Source organism: Erpetoichthys calabaricus, chromosome 2 (assembly GCF_900747795.2).
Source record: "Erpetoichthys calabaricus chromosome 2, fErpCal1.3, whole genome shotgun sequence".
NCBI classification, from domain to species: Eukaryota; Metazoa; Chordata; class Cladistia; order Polypteriformes; family Polypteridae; genus Erpetoichthys; species Erpetoichthys calabaricus.
In genome coordinates, this window is record NC_041395.2 from 204,912,180 (window position 1) to 204,933,967 (window position 21,788).

The 21,788-nt window shown below is 38.1% G+C and overlaps 1 protein-coding gene across 1 annotated transcript in view; it reads right to left on the reverse strand.

Annotated features, from left to right (window-relative positions):
- xxylt1 (xyloside xylosyltransferase 1) overlaps nt 1–21,788 on the reverse strand; it is a 129,365-nt gene that overhangs the window by 45,002 nt on the left and 62,575 nt on the right. The gene's annotated exons all lie outside the window — the stretch shown is intronic.

Below are 21,788 nucleotides of genomic sequence, written 5' to 3' on the forward strand. Positions count from 1 at the left end.
CCTGCTACTATGGGAAAAGATGTCACACAGCAGAATGAATCAATGAATACACTGTCTACATAACTATTTACAAACATCCAGCTTTCAGCACTAGTGATTTCCAAATTCAACATATTTTTCTTTTTAGATGATCACTCAGCTACAATACCAATTTATATTTAGCCATTTATTGTTTTGTTTCACTGAATATTTTGCTACATAAGCCTTGGGTCTTGTCAAGATTCCAGCACCATCTATTTAGCTTTTATGTCTGCCACATCTCAAATCCCACAGTGTTACTTTCCTATAGTCTTATCCAGCCAGAGCTCAGCACAGAAAAACTTTTCCTCCTTGGAGCCTGAGTCTGTAAATTTTCACCAACAACACTGTATATTTATCAACGCTGACCCCATTATGTTTCAACATCGCACAACTTTAGGATTTGATATAACCAGATCTCAGGTTTACTAAGCTGTTACCAAGATTCATTATTCTGCATTACCTCTTTGTTGTATGGGTCAATCACCTTTTAGCATTTTAATAGGAAGAGACCATTAAATCTTAAGATCATACAGTTTTATCTAATCAATCTGACCACATCATAATGCGCATTAACTCCAATGTTGCTATAAAACTTTGATGTCTATATTTGTCAGAATTCATTATTTTGCAGCTATGATCTATTCAGACCAAATGATCCCGCTGATTAACCTCCAGAGGGTCTGATCCAGTGAGAACTCAGCTTTACTGCCTTATGTTCTGCTCCTTTTATGTGTCAATATCCTACAGCTTTGCTCCTGGCATCTTAGACTGACAGATTTCTGCAGAGTCAGCTTACCTTTAGCCAAAGCCAATATTTCCACATGCTCTGAAATCTGCTTAATACACCCCAACAGTAAATACAAGGCAAAGGGTCCTAGGCTTAAGTTTCAGCAGTACTGGAGAACAGCAGAAAAATGACAAGTATTAACTTAAGATTTTAAAAAATGACTACACCAGTCCTCAGGGGTGTTAAGCTGGTGGTAAAACACAGCACCGAAATAAACTGACAGCCTGTTAAATTCCCTGCTAATGAACATCTCTTTTTGAGAGTTCCTCAAGAGAAGCTGCCAGCCTGAAAACATGCAATTTGTTGTGTGGTGCATTTGTTTGATTCAATATACGATTATCATTTTGTTTCAGCCAAATTTCTTCTTTTTGCATAAGTCTTTTACATCCAAGGGCTTTGATACAGTAAAATAAGGATGTGCTACTGAGATTGACTGTGTGAAGAGGTCACTACTATTAACTCACTGTACAGAAAATATGGCATTAAACAACACAGTTAAAACTTGAAAACATCGAAAAATATGCATGTGTGTGTAAATATAGACTATGAAGACAAAAGAACAGTACTTGAAAAAATAAGTGTGCTACTTAATCCTGCAAATACCATGAACTGCAAAATAGACATGTCACTAATGTTAAGGTAAGAGCACACATTGAATCCTCCCTAAGAAAGATTCAGCTAAAACAGATTTGGCACAATGAGAAAATAAGTCTTGCCTGAGCAGGTGTTGCCACCTGCTATTTCAAACCAAATACAGAGATTCATGTAACTTGCTAAAGAACATGAAGTCACTGACAGAAGAGTTGGAGTTCAGCCACATTTTGCTCCCCGTCAAATAATTCTGCGCTTTCATTTCCATGTTCTCTAATTGGATCATGCAGTACACTTATGTATATCTAGTTTGCACTTTTTACTTTGGTTTTTAGCAGCATTTTCCGAAAGTGAAATTTGAGGAATTTATGAAGCATTTCAAGTGCCTTTGCAGTGTAATTTTCTATTCTGCAAAGTAGTTTGTTATATGCAAATTTATATTTTTATCATTTCTACTTTCTGTATTTCTTGATATTGTATTCTTGTACATATTTTTACTATCTCTTTTCTTACTTGTTATACTTTTAACCCTTTTAATATTTTTTTTATTTTTTAAAAACATAACAGAAGTAAACTCTGCACCCAGCATTTTAAAACATGCTGTCATGCTTGCCTATTTGTTTGATAGATTCCTAACTTAGTGTTTATTTTGGTTTTTTTTTATATAAAAGTGTCTTAAATCCTTTAAGCCATATAAAAAAATTGAAATGGGTAAGAATATATGCTTCTCTTTTGTTACAACATCAAGAAATACAGAAAAACAATTTAAAATAATCTGACTTTCAGTCAGTTGGGATGGGCAGTTAAAAGAATTATGATATTCTACTACTTCATTTTACTGCACCAGAAAGTACTGGTCAATTAACAGACTGAACAATGGGTAGGAAAATGTAATAGACAAGTTTGACACATGCAATCCATTTCTGTTACCAAACTTCAAGGAAAAAATATTTAAATCACAGAACCCCAAATGTCATATTCACCATGTCTTAACAGTATTCATTCTAAACTTTTCCCCTTGTTTTTTGGTTTTTATTTTTTAACCCTAAACATGAATGATTATTACATGAGTAGAAACTAACAACATCCCATGTGAAGCATGATACATCAATCATCTCTCTCCCATTTTGCCTTGCTTGCTTTTTTGGCATAGAGGAGTAAAATATACCAGTACATGTAGCAATACTGCAAGAAATGTTAAAACATTACCTATGTCACTTTTCATAACAGAGTCCAAAACAAGTAAATTGATAATACAGTGGCTTCAGTTGGTTGGCCTCCTCATGTCAGAGAACATCTGCCAGTTTCAAAAACTTCTGCAAACAACATGCAAGTGATATTTGTAGATCAAAAACAATGACAAGTTAGACAATGTACACATGCCATAACATTCTTGTGCATTTGACGACTATGTTAACTGATATGAAAGTTACAGCATTTCACATTTTTATTTACTTCATCAATGAGTCAGTTATTACATCTTTGTTTATTAAGTAGTTTTGTAACAACAACTCATTTTCAAAAGTCAGTGATAACAGCATGCAATTTTTTGTGTCAGTAGACTACTTTAAAGATGTGGTTTATAACAGCACTTTACAACCCTAATTCCAATGAAGTTGGAACGTTGTGTAAAACGTAAATAAAAACAGAATATAATGATTTGCAAATCCTTTTCAACCTATATTCAATTGAATACACTACAAAGACAAGATATCGAATGTTCAAACTGATAAACTTTATTGTTGTTTTGTAAATCTTCACTCATTTTGAATTTGATGCCTGCAACACGTTCCAAAAAAGCTGGGACAGGGGCATGTTTACCACTGTGTTATATCACCTTTCCTTTTAACAACACTCAATAAGCATTTGGGAACTGAGGACACTAATTGTTGAAGCTGTGTAGGTGGAATTCTTTCCCATTCTTGCTTGATGTACAACTTCAGTTGCTCAACAGTCCAGGGTCTCCGTTGTCGCATTTTGCGCTTCATAACGCGCCACACATTTTAAATGGGAGACAGGTCTGGACTACAGGCAGGCCAGTCTAGTATCCACACTCTTTTACTACGAAGCCACACTGTTGTAACACATGCAGAATGTGGCTTCGCATTGTCCTGCTGAAATAAGCAGGGACATCCCTGAAAAAGACGTTGCTTGGATGGCAGCATATGTTGCTCCAAAACCTGTATGTACCTTTCAGCATTAATGGTGCCTTCACAGATGTGCAAGTTACCCATGCCATGGGCACTAACACACCCCCCCATACCATCACAGATGTTGGCTTTTGAACTTTGCGCTGATAACAATCCGGATGGTCCTTTTCCTCTTTGGCCCGGAGAACATGACGTCCATGATTTCCAAAAACAATTTGAAATGTGGACTCGTCAGATCACAGCACACTTTTCTACTTTGCGTCAGTCCATCTCAGATGAGCTCGGGCCCAGAGAAGCTGGCGGCGTTTCTGGGTGTTGTTGATATATGGCTTTCGCTTTGCATGGTAGAGTTTTAACTTGCACTTGTAGATGTAGCGACGAACTGTGTTAACTGACAATGGTTTTTTGAAGTATTCCTGAGCCCACGTGGTAATATCCTTTACAGAATGATGTCGGTTTTTAATGCAGTGCCACCTGAGGGATCGAAGGTCACGGGCATCCAGTGTTGGTGTTCGGTCTTGCTGCTTACGTGCAGAGATTTCTCCAGATTCTCTGAATCTTATGATGATATTATGGACAGTAGACGATGAAATCCCTAGATTCCTTACAATTGAACGTTGAGAAACATTGTTCTTAAACTGCTGGACTATTTGCCCACGCAGTTGTTCACAAAGTGGTGAACCTCGCCCCATCCTTGCTTGTGAACGACTGAGCCTTTTGGGGATGCTCCTTTTATACCCAATCATGACAAACACCTGTTTCCAATTAACCTGTTCACCTGTGGAATGTTCAAAACAGGTGTTTTTTGAACATTACTCAGCCTTCCCAGTCTTTTGCTGCCCCTGTCCCAGCTTTTTTGGAATGTGTTGCAGGCATCAAATTCAAAATGAGTGAAGATTTGCAAAAACAACAATAAAGTTTATCAGTTTGAACATTCGATATCTTGTCTTCTTGTCTCCAACTTCATTGGAATTGGGGTTGTACAATGGAGTAAAAAAATGGAGCACAGATAGGCTTGTGATGGCTCAATAACATTCATATATTGCACATTTCTATTCAAGTGATGTGAAAGTGCCATCGACTGAGGTGTGTTAGTGCTGGAGGGTCTGTGACTAATTGTTGTTCAATTTTCTTAAACATAACATTTTTGAAAGAATACCCAAGAATAGTACCCAACAATTAGTATTTGAAAATTATCTATTAATAAAAATTGACCAATGCTAGCATAAAATCAGCATAAATATTAACATATGAAACAAGAAAGGAACTAAAATAAGCTCCCCATCGAACTATTAATATTACTTAAAACTCTAAGTTTGCTAAAATGATATAAATAAGGAAGAACTCCGAAAGGAATGGGAATTATAATGGGAATATAAATGTTACATGGTCTTGCATTGATTGTCTGTGTATTTCTAGGACTGAAACATCAGGGACTGGGTGCCAAAGACGGGCGTTTAATCCAGTGAAACCTCCCACCTCCTGAGGCCACCGTCCATTTTAATGACCCATCCTTTGTTTATATCAGTTAGGGCAGTTGCACCGTTCCCGTGTTATTATTTACAGTAGTTCAAACATCATTTAACTCCAAATTGATAAAGTTGGTTCGTTACAATAATAATCTGCAGATTATATTGTCCAGTCAATTTAGTCTTGTATATACTTGCATAATTGCTGTCCCATTCTATTTATTTCCAGGGAACTGACTTTTTTGTACTCTACTAGTTAACTTACCTAAAATTGCAGGAGGCAGGCACTGCTGTGTGAGCCATTTGCGCACGCTCTTCCTGGCAACATTGGGCATCTGAGCAGATGTGTAAAAGAGGAACATATGCAAATATACAAGTTCAAGCAACCGCTCCCAAGGATAAATTGAAACAGTAAACTAATATCTAGTTGAAGTTGCACAGAATGTTTCACCTTTATAAGATGGACAAACTTGCAAATTCACCAATGCTCTTCAATGGGAAATTTTGAAATTTGTACAGCATGATCTATTTGACATATCTGAATGAAAACTGAACTGTCTTGACAAATTTCTTTGAAGAATAAGTGTTCCATATCTCAACAAAATTGGTCCACGGGCAGCTCCGACTTGTTTCATGTGGACAGACAATACAGGTTTTTGCAGCGGAATGAGCCGTAAAGAAATAGTTAAGTTTGACCAAGAAACATGTTTTGCAACAAAGGCCCAATAAGCCTACAAAAAGCATGAACTAAAAGGGAAAGACAAGCTACAAGAAAGAAAAAGTTCTGTGATTAGAACAGTGACTAGACTTATTCAAGGAATGAAAAGCAAGAGTAATGAGGAAACTAACTGAGCTGAATATTTCCAGTTTCAGAAAATGCAGATGAAAAGGTGACATGATGTAAGACTTCAAAATTATAACCAAACTAGCGCACATAATCACGCCGCTCTTTTAATGAGTTTTAAGCACAGAGAAAAAAATGAACATTTGAAAAATCCGTAATTTAATAAACCACCAAGAAAAGTAACATTGCAACAATGCATGCTACGAACCAACATACAATTGTCCGTGACTGAAAACTGGAGGACCGCCGTCGCGCCTCCACCTCCCAGAGCAAGGGACAGGGCTGGACGGCGCTCAGGGTGGAATGGGGGGAGAGGGGAAGGACGCCCATTCATTGTTCTTTGCGGTTCCGGCTGCTTTTCTATATATAATCCACCAAGTCACCCGACCATGGTATTAGCGAGGGGGGGTGTGTACAAAGGGCAGGGACGTAATCAGTACGAGTGTATGACCCGCACTTACTGGGAATTCCTCGTTCGTGGGGAACAATTGCAAGCCACGGTCTCCATCACGAATGGGGTTCAACGACTTACTCACGCCAGTCGGCGCCAGGTAGACGCACGTTGATCCATTCAGTGTAGCGCGCATGCAGTACTGGACATCCAAGGGCATCACAGACCTGTTAATGCTCAATCTCATGTGGCTGAAAGCCACTTGTCCCTCGAAGAAGTTGGACGCCGACCGCTCGGGAGTCACGTAACTATTTAGCAGTAGGGAGTCTCGTTCGTTTTTGGAATTAACCAGACAAATCACTCCACCAACTAAGAATGGCCATGCACCACCACCCACAGAATCGAGAAAGAGCTATCAATCTGTCAATCCTCTCCGTGTCCGGGCCGGGTGAGGTGTTCCGTGTTGAGTCAAATTAAGCAAAATTTGTGTGTGGTGAGTTGTTGCGTCTGGACACATGAGCAGGCACTGTGAATGCCTTGAGAGCGTGGATGGACACGTGCTGGGGAATAATGAGTATCTATATATCTTCTTAGATATAGAAAGCGTCTGATGCGGTGTTTGGTGAATTGTTGCAGTTTGTGAGTTAGCAGTTGTGATGGTTTTACACTCCAGTACATTGCGGTGAACGCTGGTAACAGTCAGGCGGGCGGGCAGGCGTTCTTGTCCCATGCTCTTAGAGTTGGTGGCCGTGTCTCTGTATCGGTTCGAGTTGTTGGGCGGTGCTCTGTCGTTCGTATCCCATGGTTGGGCGACTTGGTGGATTATATATAGAAATGCAGACAAAACCGAAAAGAATAATGAAAAGTCAACGTGGCTCAGTGGTGCATGTGTACTGTAGCAGAGACGAAAGTGAGTTGGTGAGTTGTTGTGTCCGGGCACATGAGCAGGCACTGTGAATGCCTTGAGAGCATGGGTAGATGCGTGCCGGGGAATAATGAGTATCTATATATCTTGTTAGATATAGAAAGCGTCTGATGCGGTGTTAGAGTTGGTGGGCGGGGCTTTGTGAGTTGACAGACGTGGCTATTTTTTGCGTATTCCATGGCTGTCTTCCGGCAGTGTGAATGCCTCAAGAGACAGGGTGGCGGTGTTTGGTGAGTTGTTGCAGTTTCTGAGTTAAAAGCTGCGATGGTTTTACACTCCAGTACATTGCGGTGAATGCATTGCGGTGAATGTTGGTAACAGTCAGGTAGGTGGGCGGGCGGGCGGTAAGGCAGGTGTTCTCATCCCATGCTCTTAGAGTTGGTGGGCGTGGCTCTGTGAGTTGTCATCGTATCCCATGGTGTTAGAGTTGGTGGGCGGGCCTCTGTGATGTTGCAGGCGTGGCTATGTCATGCGTATCCCATGGTTGTCTTGCATGCGTATCCCACGGTTGTCTTGCTTGCCCCGTCGGCTTAGTGAATTATATGTATAGATTTAGTATGGTGGATGTCAGCTGTTTATGTAAAAAGAAGTTCTTTAACAGGAAAATAGGGAATTTACCTCAAACATTAAAAAGCTTACCTTCATTAACAGAACCATAAATACTTGAAATATGTCACTATGCGTGGTAGATATCAGTAAACTTATGAAGTCTAAATCTTAACTAAATATCATTTTGCTAATGTTCAGTGAAAAGGGTTTGATAAGCTACATTAGGCTGAATATTGAGTTCTTTTCAAATTTGTTTAACCACTTATGCATGAGGTGCCCTGCCAACGAGACACCACCATATTTCAAAGTTGTTTGTGTACAATGCAATACAGTAATCCCTCCTCCATCGCGGGGGTTGCGTTCCAGAGCCACCCGCGAAATAGGAAAATCCGCGAAGTAGAAACCATATGTTTATATGGTTATTTTTAGAATGTCATGCTTGGGTCACAGATTTGCGCAGAAACACAGGAGGCTGTAGAGAGACAGGAACGTTATTCAAACACTGCAAACAAACATTTGTCTCTTTTTCAAAAGTTTAAACTGTGCTCCATGACAAGACAGAGATGACAGTTCTGTCTCACAATTAAAAGAATGCAAACATATCTTCCTTTTCAAAGGAGTGCAAAGCAAGCAGTCAAAAAAAAAAATCAATACGTGCCCTTTGAGCTTTTAAGTATGCGAAGCTCCGTTCAGCATGTCCTTCAGGAAGCAGCTGCACACAGCCCCCCTGCTCACACCCCCCCTACGTCAGCGCAAGAGAGAGAGAGAGAGAGAGAGAGAGAGAGAGAGAGAGAGAGAGGGAGAGAGAAAGTAAGCTGGATAGCTTCTCAGCCATCTGCCAATAGCGTCCCTTGTATGAAATCAACTGGGCAAACCAACTGAGGAAGCATGTACCAGAAATTAAAAGACCTATTGTCCGCAGAAACCCGCGAAGCAGCGAAAAATCCGCGATATATATTTAAATATGCTTACATATAAAATCCGCGATGGAGTGAAGCCGCGAAAGGCGAAGCGCGATATAGCGAGGGATCACTGTACAGTAATCCCTCGCTATATCGCGCTTCGACTTTCGCGGCTTCACTCCATCGCGGTTTTTATATGTAAGCATATTTAAATATATATCGCGGATTTTTTGCTGGTTTGTGGATTTCTGCGGACAATGGGTCTTTTAATTTCTGGTACACGCTTCCTCAGTTGGTTTGTCCAGTTGATTTCATACAAGGGACGCTATTGGCAGATGGCTGAGAAGCTACCCAACCACAGCGTGTATTATGTATTAAATAAAACTCCTCAAATATATTGTGAGCACGGGAGCTGTTCACACCCCTAGAGGACACGGCCGCTCCTCAAAAAACGCTGAAAGATTCCCTTCACACTGCTCCCTTCTTTGCTGGGCTTACATGTGGCTGCTTTGCAAGCGATATGCTTCCCGCATGGTGCTTTGCATACTTAAAAGATCAAACAGCACGTATTGATTTTTGATTGTTTGCTTTCCTCTCTCTCGCTCGCTCTGACATTCTCTGCTCCTGACGGGAGGGGGTGTGAGCAGAGGGGCTGTTCGCACACTGACCTAGATGATACGGACGCTCCTCTAAAAAAATGCTGAAAAATGCTTGCTCCCTTCCTTGCAGCTACTTTGTCCGGGTGCTTCGCATACTTAAAAGCCAAACAGCCCTATTGATTTTTGACTGTTTGCTTTTTTCTCTCTCTCTCTCTCTCTCTGATGCGCACTCCTTTGAAGAGGAAGATATGTTTGCATTCTTTTAATTGTGAGACGGAACTGTCATCTCTGTCTTGTCATGGAGCACAGTTTAAACTTTTGAAAAAGAGACAAATGTTTGTTTGCAGTGTTTGAATAACGTTCCTGTCTCTCTACAACCTCCTGTGTTTCTGTGCAAATCTGTGACCCAAGCATGACAATATAAAAATAACCATATAAACATATGGTTTCTACTTTGCGGATTTTCACCGCGATGGAGGAGGGATTACTGTAACCCACAAGTCAATCAAAATCAATATGCACAAAGCTAGAGTCAGATTCTGAACAAAGTTATTAAAAACTTTTAAAAACTAATTTATTAAAAACAACATGCTTGATGAAGGACTCAAGGCTCTGCCTGGTTTTTAAGGATGGCTTACTATGACTTTGAAGCGTCTCAGCATGCAGTTTTACAGTTCATGCATCACGAGTTCAACTATCATACCAGGAGGTTGTCTGCTGCACAGTCTCCTTTTGTTAATTTTCTGAGTAGTGTTCTTTCAATGTCAACTTATAATATAGGCAATGCTTCTTTGGGTACTGATGAATAATTGTTATGCTGTTGATTCTGCAACTTTTATGTGAGGACCTCCCTTCTTCAAAGTGTGTGGTGTTGTCTATGTCTAAAGGCTAGACTGAGAAGAATGGCCACTATGAAACATAAAACTCCACCATGCTGCCCAAGGTGAAACAGGACACAAGTGAAGTGTGCTTTGTACAGAAAACATAATAGGTGGCTTCCACTATGAACAAACAGTGGTATCAGCATAGCTAACCTGTGAATACTATAGTCTACTCAGCATGGAGTCATCCAGAAAATATACTGTGACATTATTAAGTTATTAAATGCAGTCACACACTTTGCCAAAATCAGAACAAAGAAATATAAACATTACTGAATTCAAATGTTGAGCATATTGATACAGTGAACATCACTATCATTTCACAATGTTAGATTTAGTCTGTAGAGTTATTTTGACCGGAGAGGAAGGTTCTCATTTGTAAAGGGTAGGTTGTCTCTATGTTAGGTGGTTTTCTCTTGAGACTACAAACGATTTCCAATATAAACATGATATAAGGACAGAGCAAAATAATTTCAGAGGTTAATGGTATAACTTTTTGTTAAGCTATGCATACTTCTTTACCACCTGTTGTTGTCAAAATTCTGATTCTAATTGCAATAATCTTACAAAGACAGCCAGGGAAAGTGGATGGAATATTTTTCTGTTATAATCCAGATGAAATTTAAGACAGTATTTAAATGAGGCCATGTCTAAAACAAAGGTAAAAGGCAGTATACAAATAAAACAAGAAAATGGTATAAATGCATGTGATAAGTAGTCACAAATGCAAATGAAGCAAATCAATGAGATGGAGACAAACAATACAAAAAAGCGTCTTGCGCTTTAGAAAATGTACACAATACGGAAATTTTCATTGTAACAAAAAAGGAAAATACACTGCTGTACTCAACAAATAGAACTTGACACCTCAATGCTGAGATCATTAAAGTGATGCCAAAAATATTTTGCAATTTGCAAAGTATCTCAACAAGAGAAAAAAAAATCTTGGAAAAGCTTGCTAATAGTGATGGCATCTCTAATCTGCCAAAGATGCCTTCCAGCTGCTGAACTTGAGATGTCATATTTCATTATTACAGCTTCAAAATATATCCATGTTTCTATTTAATCTGTCGGATTAACTTGTATCAGTCTTCTTATCTTGTATTACTTTCAGCCCAATATTTCTGTGCTTTACAAAGTGATAGTGCTCTTGCTGAAATCTGCTATGCAAAAACTTGCTGATTCCTTGATCCTCTATTTAACACTATGACACAAAAGGCAAAGATTCTCAAAACTAAAAACCTTAAAATAAGGAGCAACCAATCAAGTACACTCATACAATATGAGAACTCTAAAAATATGGCTTGTCATAAAATTAAAGAGAATGATAAACTGAAAATGCAGTTGGTGCATAAATCAAATTCCTTACATTTTATAGCAAGAAAAATAATGTATCTACAGACGGGAGAAAAGGACGTCATCCAGAACCCTGAAAAGTATTACAGGAGAAACATCTATGAGGTGCCAAGTCATTGTCGGTAATTCTACTCAAAACACACATAAAAAAGTGAATTGAAAAATATATATCACCATTCAGGCAGAAACTCAGAGGAGATGTTCCTTTGCATGACGCACATAGCCTTCTGGCCTCTCTCCTAGCAGTAATGCTTGGCATTTTTAGAACTTAAATGGGCCAAGTAGCTCTGGAATAGAATTGCAGGCACTCCTGTAAAAATTAAACAGGTTCAGTCGCTTGCTTCTATTTATGCATTGTTTCTATCAAAAGGCACAGTGCCTTGTAAAGGTATTTATCCCCCTCTGTGTTTGTCCTGTTTTGTCAAATTACAATCAGGAATTAAAATGGATTTTCATTAGGATTTTATGCAATTGACTTAACAATATAGTCCAAATTGTTAAAGGGGAAAGAAAATAAAATACTGTGTGTGTGTGTGTATACTGTATATTATATATACAGTATATATATATATATATATATATATATACTGTATATTATATATACAGTATATATATATATATATATATATATATATATATATATATATATATATATATACACACACACACACACAGTATAGATATATATATATATATATATATTATACATACATATACACACACACACACACACACATACAGTGGTGTGAAAAACTATTTGCCCTCTTCCTGATTTCTTATTCTTTTGCATGTTTGTCACACAAAATGTTTCTGATCATCAAACACATTTAACTACTAGTCAAATATAACACAAGTAAACACAAAATGCAGTTTGTAAATGGTGGTTTTTATTATTTAGGGAAAAAAAAAAATCCAAACCTACATGGCCCTGTGTGAAAAAGTAATTGCCCCCTGAACCTAATAACTGGTTGGGCTACCCTTAGCAGCAATAACTGCAATCAAGCGTTTGCAATAACTTGCAATGAGTCTTTTACAGCGCTCTGGAGGAATTTTGGCCCACTCATCTTTGCAAAATTGTTGTAATTCAGCTTTATTTGAGGGTTTTCTAGCATGAACCGCCTTTTTAAGGTCATGCCATAGCATCTCAATTGGATTCAGGTCAGGACTTTGACTAGGCCACTCCAAAGTCTTCATTTTGTTTTTCTTCAGCCATTCAGAGGTGGATTTGCTGGTGTGTTTTGGGTTATTGTCCTGTTGCAGCACCCAAGATCGCTTCAGCTTGAGTTGACGAACAGATGGCCGGACATTCTCCTTCAGGATTTTTTGGTAGACAGTAGAATTCATGGTTCCATCTATCACAGCAAGCCTTCCAGGTCGTGAAGCAGCAAAACAACCCCAGACCATCACACTACCACCACCATATTTTACTGTTGGTATGATGTTCTTTTTCTGAAATGCTGTGTTCCTTTTACGCCAGATGTAACGGGACATTTACCTTGTGGACTGATGAGACAAAAGTTGAACTTTTTGGAAGGCATTTTCCCAAAAGTCTTGGCAATCATTGAGATGTTTCTTAGCAAAATTGAGACAAGCCCTAATGTTCTTTTTGCTTAACAGTGGTTTGCGTCTTGGACATGTGCCATGCAGGCCGTTTTTGCCCAGTCTCTTTCTTATGGTGGAGTCGTGAACACTGACCTTAATTGAGGCAAGTGAGGCCTGCAGTTCTTTAGACGTTGTCCTGGGGTCTTTTGTGACCTCTCGGATGAGTCGTCTCTGCGCTCTTGGGGTAATTTTGGTCGGTAATTTTGTTCCTGAATTTCTTTGGATCTTGGCATGATGTCTAGCTTTTGAGGTGCTTTTGGTCTACTTCTCTGTGTCAGGCAGCGCCTATTTAAGTGATTTCTTGATTGAAACAGGTGTGGCAGTAATCAGGCCTGGGGGTGGCTACGGAAATTGAACTCAGGTGTGATACACCACAGTTAGGTTATTTTTTAACAAGGGGGCAATTACTTTTTCACACAGGGCCATGTAGGTTTGGTTTTTTTTTCTCCCTAAATAATAAAAACCATCATTTAAAAACTGCATTTTGTGTTTACTTGTGTTATATTTGAGTAATGGTTAAATGTGTTTGATGATCAGAAACATTTTGTGTGACAAACATGCAAAAGAATAAGAAATCAGGAAGGGGGCAAATAGTTTTTCACACCACTGTATATACATACACACACACACACACACACACCCTAAGTAACAATGTAAAATCTGTGAGTGCATATGTATTTATCTCTTTTGTTATGAAATCCCTGAATAAGATACCATTTCCACAGTGAATCATGTCGGTGGCAGCATCATGTAGTAGTGCTGTTTTTCCATCAGGAGAGACAGGAAAACTGTTCTGGATTAAAGGAAAGATGGATGGCACTAAATAAAGGTCAATTCTTGAGAAAAACCTGTTTCAATCTACGAAAGATCTGAGGCTCTGGGGCAAAGTTTCACATTCCAGCAGGACAATGACCTTAAACATTAGGCCTGGGTAAAAATATCAATTTTCTGATTAACTGTTATTTTTCATTTCGAAGATTCAATATTGATTCTTAAAGTCTCAAGATCGATTTTGTGAATCTCTATGCTGCCATATGTAGATTTTTGCTTATCTTCGTTTTTGGTGTCTGATTCAATAGACTTCGCAAATGCTCCTGTTAAGGGTTTCTATTGAAAAAAAAAAGCACTTTTACTGTGAAGAACACAGACGTTTTGTTGTAACACAACTTAGAAATCATTTATCCCAACATCACACATAAACATCATCTCAATCAACATATAAACAAGATTTTGTGCAATGGGTTTGAGGAAAATGGGTATACCTATGCACACTCATATTTTTTTTTTTTTGGTTTTAATTATTGTTTGTGGCACAATAAAAAAAATAATTTTGAACCTTCAAAGTGGTAGGCACGTTGTATAAATCAAATGGCGCTAACTCCCAGGAATCCATTTTAATTCCTGGTTGTAATATTGTAATGTGACAAAACAGGACAAATACTGAAGGGGATGAATACTTTCACAAGGTACTCTACCTTTTAAAAATATAATAATAAATTATTTGTGCAGATAGGTGAATAGCAGTCAGTAAAGTGGCCAAAAATGCTTTACTACTGAGAATACGTCTAGTTGACAGGTTGCAAAAGTAAGGCAGTATTTTAAAGAGGAATTAAAGCAGAAAAAAAATATAACATTTTCAACCCTCTTAAACCAATTCACTATCTAGGGGACTACAGCCTATTCTAACTGCTCTTGACATTGTGCCAGTCCATCACAGGGCCCTCTCATGCACATACGTACACTACTTAAGGCCAATTTGGATAAAACAATTAACCAAACTAGCATGTCTTTAGTGAACTGTGATCTAAGTAGACATGGGGAAAACATGTAAACTGCACATAAACAACAACAACTGGGTGTATAATTAGAATACTTAATGATGTGTTCATTGTATTGATCAACTATGCAGGCCCACAAAGAAATATAGCTGGAAATATATATACAATGAGTTGGTTTGCCCAGTTGATTTCATACAAGGGACGCTATTGGCAGATGGCTGAGAAGCTACCCAACTTACTTTTCTTTCTCTCTCTCTTGCGCTGACTATCTGTGATCCTGACTTAGGGGGTGTGAGCAGGGGGGCTGTTCGCACACCTAGACGATATGGACGCTCGTCTAAAAATGCTGAAAGATTATCTTCACGTTGCTACCTTCTGTGTGCAGCTTTTAAGTATGCTGCACGGTGCTTCGCATACTTAAAAGCTCAAAGGGCACGTATTGATTTTTGACTTTGTTTCTCTCTCTCTCTCTCTCTCTAAGCTCCTGACGGAGGGGGTGTGAGCTGCCGCCTTCAACAGCTTTGTACCGGTGGTGCTTCGCATACTTAAGCCAAACAGCCCTATTGATTTGCTTTCCTCTCTGTTTCCTTTGAAGAGGAAGATATGTTTGCATTCTTTTAATTGTGAGACAGAACTGTCATCTCTGTCTTGTCATGGAGCATAGTTTAAACTTTGAGACAAATGTTTGTTTGCAGTGTTTGAATAACGTTCCTGTCTCTCTACAACCTCCTGTGTTTCTGCGCAAATCTGTGACCCAAGCATGACAATATAAAAATAACCATATAAACATATGGTTTCTACTTCGCGGATTTTCTTATTTCGCGGGTGGCTCTGGAACGCAACCCCCGCGATGGAGGAGGGATTACTGTACACAATATTTGTTCATTATAAATACATTTTTCTTATGTTGAAAACATTTAACAAAAAATTGGGGTGGTTTTTTGGGGGCTGGCACGAATTAATCTCATTTCAATTAATTTCAATGGGGAAAATTAATTTGAGATACAAGCATTTTGACTTACGAGCTCGGTCATGGAATGAATTAAACTCGTATCTCAAGGTATGACTGTATTAAACTCATAATATCCGCTAATTACATACTGCAAGTATTAAACTTCCACACATTACTATGTGGTTAAGCCACTCCTTGCCAAAACAACAGATTTATTCCTTTTCAGGTATGTGTCAAACATTATTGCACACTGCTTTGGGAGATTATTGCTAATTTCCAAGCAGTGTGCTACATCCATTCAACGTTCATCTTCAGATCAGTTGTCCCATTCTTGCTAAAGAGAAGCCATTATCAGAATATGACACTTCATCCACAATACATTTCAGAAATGTCAGGATATGAGTAGTTGTTAGGCTTGTGACACGTGTCTCTTTGAATTTTAGACCAAAAATTGTTTCTCAAAACATTCTTGTGCCTTTTGGCATATAGAGAATACGCTTCAAAAAAACTTTTAAATTGTGCACAAGAAAAATATTAGAAGAAGATGTGCAATTATTTACAATCCACCAATATTTGCAAAACTTTAAACAATCTAAATGGTGAAGTACAATGAAGTGTGCTTTATGTGGAGGCAAATAAAAATTAGGGCAGAAGGTGACACAGATAAATTTTGTTATGCATAAGTGCACTGTATACCTTAAGTGTGTATATTCTTTTGTTTGGGAAAACAGGGGTAAAACATCTGTTAATTATAAATGGATGCATTTATGAAATTACTTAAATATACATGTAGCAGTAAATGGTTCGTTTTCTCTTTAGGCCATATCGTGCTACATGACTTATTCAGCAGTTTTCAGTCATAGACATTTATATAGTCTATTATATAGTCAATTATATATTCTTAGCACGTAAGCAGTTGTGGTGCATTCTGATGATCACCTGTCATGTACAATAAGTGTGACATGTCCAGCAACTCAATCCAATGTGGCTTGCCCTGACAAAACAGGTCTGATTTTGTCTTAAGTTGTAGGGCCAGGCTTATTTGCATTCAAGAGCTAACAACTAATGAACACACAGCAGGAAGTATAATACCTAATATACAGCGTTAAAGAATTAGAAACGTGACAATGTATGCGTTTTGGAACTCACAAATAGAAGAGAGACTCGTCTTCCTGATGTTGTATGCTTTACTTACTACAACAGAAGTGAATTTAAAAAAGGGCAGAGCATGCATTGTACCTGTGAAGTCTTAACACGGGCACTGGCTTCATCAGGCAGCATTTAATTAGCTGTCAGAAAAATGGGTTATACTTTGGAAATATGAAACTGTGTTCAAAATCTTTGCACAGTTGCCCTAGATTTCTAGTTGTATAATACGACATGCTCAGGCCACAAAATCAGCAACTGCAGTAGTTAAGTTTGACATTCTCTCCAAGTATTAGTCGTGTAATGCGGCATCAGTGTCCGATGCCTACTTAATATTAAAACCACACACATTTTCTTTCACTTTTATTAATAATATCTGAATTACACATAGGTGTGCTACTTTAATTATAGATTATTACTTTTATTTTCCTTTATTCCCATGAAAGTTTCACATTAAGTCCATGGGCTTTAAAACTGGATGTGCGTCTTTAGCTTTAAAATGTAGGTCTTGGAGCAAAGCTTTGAAATATGGATCCACGCGGTTCTATTTAAATTTTTCTACATCTTGTGTAAAACTTGTGCGTTCAGTGACTCTCCTGATTTTAAACTGTAAAGCAATAAATGAGTAACAATTGTAAAGTAACCTTCTGTCAAGAAGAAAGTACAATAGGAAAACAGAGAGGAGAGTCCCATGATCTTTATTAAAAAGATACTCACATTAAAGTCTAAGCAGCTTCTGAATAATTGAAAACATCAACAAATCCATAGACTGTCAAACCAGTACATCTTATGTAAGATATAGAGCTAAAATAAATGCTACAAACAGAGCTTGGGGGTGAGAAAAAGAACATAAAAAAGGGAAAAATGCACCATTAGGAAAAAGTCTTCCCAGACCCATAAAACAAGATCTTATCTGTGGAGAGTTGTGAACCATTTCCCTGATAAAGACTGTCCAAAAACATAACACCGCTCTTTCTCCTTCATAGAAAAGCAGAATAAAAAAGGAGACATTTTTGAAAAAAAGTAAAACAAAAAAACTAGATCACACAAGCAACATGTCCACGAAAAAAAAAAAATCTCCTGATTAAAAAATCCAGTTACAAACTTTTATACAGTGCAGGTACCACAGAAAAACCCTGAACACACAACGGTAACTATCTATTAGGGTTATCTCAGGTCAAGACGGTTCTTGCCGTTACCCCTTTAAGTGTCTACTCACAAGCAATAAACACAAAAACTGAAATAATTCAGTAGTCATTCCCTTTGACAGCTGTCACAAAATTGCGACACCCCAACTCCAGCAGCTGGAGGTATTTTTTTTTTTTTTTAACAGTTGAGACACATTCTTCTCATGTTATACACCACTTTCTTATACATCTCATTGTGGCTAGTACCACTGATTCAGCTCAGTTGCAAAAATTCCCTACACACTACAAAAACATTCCAATTTATTTACAACAGCAACATTTATTTATAAAGAACATTTTCATACAAGCAATGTAGCCCAAAGTAAGATTTCAAGAGAAAGATACAAGAAAAGAAAAAACGAAGATTAGGTAAGAATATTAATAACAGAGAAAAAAATAAGTATAAAGTCTTAAAAAACAGATATATAACTGGTAGAAGGGTAGCGTCCTTATATAAAATATCATAAATTAAATTCCAATTTAACAATCCAGCACACGTTACTCTTTACACCACTGCATCTTTCATGAAAACCTTCATGAAGTTAATATATGACTATTAACCCACCCTTGCTTCAATTCCCGCTCTTTTATTGTCTAAAGCAGGGGTTCTCAAACTCGGTCCTGGGGGCCCACTGTGGTTTCAGGTTTTTGTTCCAACCAGATTCATAATCAGTGACAGTAACTGATAACACTGATCTCAATTAATTACTTGGTATTTTTTGTCTCTTCTCTTATTCTACATTCAGATAAGCACAGCAGCAGGATACATTTATAAGACATTTAGAAATATTTCTATTTTTGCTATAGATTTAAATGCTTAACTCTATTTTGTTCATTTCATTTTATTTTGACCTTTATCTGTACAGTTTGCTCATTTCACTGTATCTTATTAATGACAATTAAAAACAAGCAAAGCAGACACCTAGTCAAACAACACTGAATTGTGAGAGGCTGCAACTACTTTAACATCAGACCCTCTACTTTGTAAATAATGGATTAATTGAACAATTAAAACACCTGGAAAAGCAGAATAAAAATCAAGATGAAAATAATGTTAAAAAGAAAAAAATACATTTCCCCAAATAACTGCTTAGGAAATTTTAGTATTTTTTTTTTACCAAACCTAATTTTCTAATTTCTATATTGGTCCCAAAACACAGAATCTGGGAAATAACAGATCACTTAATTAGCCCAGGCGTCCAATTAAAAGCAGAAGCTGGTTGGAACAAAGACTTGCAGCCACAGTGGGTCCCCAGGACCGAGTTTGAGACTCCCTGGTCTAAAGCCAATGCCACATTACAGTAATCCCTCACTTATCGCGGGAGATAGGTTCCAAGGCTGACCGCGATAACTGAATTTCCGCGAAGTAGGGACACTATATTTATTTAATTATTTAACGTGTATTTGGATGTTTTTAAACCCTTCCTGTATTGTTTACAACCCACCATTTACTCTATTAATAACAGGGACAACTGCAATATGAAATCGGTAGATAAGTTTACACTTACTGTATAGCGAAGTACACGTAGCAGCTTGTAGGCGGTCATGACGTCGTCGACCTTGTTGCAAAGATTCCTAAAGCAGATTCCATCCAGACTACTGCCTTATCACGTCCACTTGCAACTCGTTTTGCACCCTGGTTAAAGGACACTGCGGCCGTAGATCTTATATGCTTTTCCTCCTTTTTAAATAAAAACAATCGGTGTCCTGCAGCGGTGTAGCTGTTCCCTTCCTTCAACATATCCAAAACTTTTACCTTTTCTGCAATCATTTGCATCTTCCGTTGGTGCCTGGGCATGGCCACTGCAGCAGTAGCACGTTAATGCTGAATGAGTGAGATGAGACTGCCTGGTTAATGCAACACTCCGTCGCTGAGCCAATCAGCAGCACACAGGAACTTAACTGCGTGCTCTGATTGGGTAGCATCTCTTGTATGAAATCAACTAGGCAAACCAACTGAGGAAGCAAGTAAAAAGACCCATTGTCTGCAGAAACCCGCGAAGCAGCAAAAAATCCACGTTATATATTTAGATATGCTTACGTATAAAATCCGCAAAGTCGTGAATCCGCGAAAAGTGAACCGCGAAGTAGCGAGGGATTACTGTATAGGACTTCTAATAAGAAAGTAGGTCAAACTTGATGACTAATTGCTCATCTCGTCACCAGACTATGTCAATTAATATAACTAAAAATCATTGGGGATGTAAAATACCTGACTACATGATGACTTTCTATGGTAGTTTAACACTTCCAAATAATCACATGCTCGCCCCTTTTTCCGACAGCCAATAACATGCTGTGTGATGGAGCCACTGCTCTACAAAGTGTTTACAGGTATGGCGAGTTCAGCAGCAATCTCTGCCCCTTTTTGATTTTTTCCATTCTGTCACGGCACGTAAAACATAAGACAGACAAGTATCTCTTCTGTTTGTCAGGTCTAACACACCCCTGTTCCTTATTCCTCGTTGCTGCCTTATTTGCATTATACTTCCAGGTGGGCATTCTTTGGCTGTCAGTTCTCACGCATACAGACCCAAACCCTTCCACTTAAGACAAAATTAAACCCATTAGATTTAGTCAGGGCAAGTTGCGGACTGGCTGGCTTAAGTCACAGTCATGGGAGAGCACCACAACAGGCCCCAACTCAGTAAGATTATGTAAATGAAGGGTACAAATGGAAAGCTGTGTAATGTGGCATGGCCTTAACTCTCACCTTTTCCAGTTCTGCCTTAATTTTCAGATGATTTGCTTCCATTACAATTTTCATTTTCAGCACATTTACAGTCAATTCTCTTTTTACCAACACTACAAGATCACTGGCAAACAAGAACTCCCTTGGCAGAAACCTCATTAACCTACTCCATTAGTATACACTGTAATGGACACAGAAGTGAATATAGGAGAAGTCCCACCTTTACCTTAAATCTTCTATTATCCTCATCTGCTTTCCTGACCATCATTAAATTTTCCTCATACATACAAATCATTGTAGATACTGACCACACATCGGCACAAAACGTTCTCAATGCCTTAAACCTCACAGCTTGAGCATTTGTTTTTTGCCACCCATAAAGCTATGCTAATTATGTAATCAGGACAAGAAGTGTTTACTCTGGATATAGAAAATGAACTGATTAACAAAATTCCTATTGAATGGATTTGCATATTAACCTTTGGAAGTACCTCCACCTTAACTGGCTTTATGTGACAACTGAAAATCAGTTTTTCCCACAAAGTACTCATGGTTGATCCTTTTCAATTAACTAGTCTGAAAAGTCAGGACATGTCCTTCAAAACTTATTGCATAAGAACAACTACTTATTTATAAGCCTTTTCAGTAACCAGCCATCTAATTCTTCAAACTCATGTATTTCAATAATTGGGTAATATACATGGACTCCATAAGTGTGGCACTTAGTGCAAGGCAAGAATCATGCCAAAATGGCATACTAACTTTCAAATTTGGTACACTAAGAAAGCTTACACCAACTTTCAAACAATGACTAGGCCCAGCGCTGGCCTCTATTCCACCACCCTGCCCCTTATCTGTAACTAGAAATGTTAATAATTTAAGATTTTAAAAAGTATAATCTTATTAATTAAATAATTCATTTACATTTTCATTTGGAAAATTTGTCTACAACATTGCAATGCAAGG